We start from the raw sequence: 374 nt of genomic DNA on the forward strand, positions 1-374 counted from the left end.
AATTAGAAAGAAGAAATATCTAAGTTGAAGTAATTCTAACTATTTTTTGCCCTAAAGTTTGACCAAAATTTTTTAAAATGACAAAATAAAATGTCTGTGAGAACATAAGAAATACACGTATTGGTGAGAATATCAATTGATATGGCATTTTCGTAATGAAATTTTAGTAATATTTATAAAAATTTAAAATAATATATATTCTACTGTAACACAGTTTTCACTCTGCTATGTCTCTAAGCAAACGTGCACACATTCCAAAGAATTCATGCTCACAGATGCTTATTTCTGGTCTATTGATCACAGCATCAAGTGGGAAATAAAAAATCACAATATATGTTTATTAAGCATATATGCTTAATATATATATATAAGCC

Source organism: Crocuta crocuta, unplaced genomic scaffold, assembly GCF_008692635.1.
Source record: "Crocuta crocuta isolate KB4526 unplaced genomic scaffold, BGI_CrCroc_1.0 scaffold301, whole genome shotgun sequence".
In the NCBI taxonomy this organism is placed as follows: domain Eukaryota; kingdom Metazoa; phylum Chordata; class Mammalia; order Carnivora; family Hyaenidae; genus Crocuta; species Crocuta crocuta.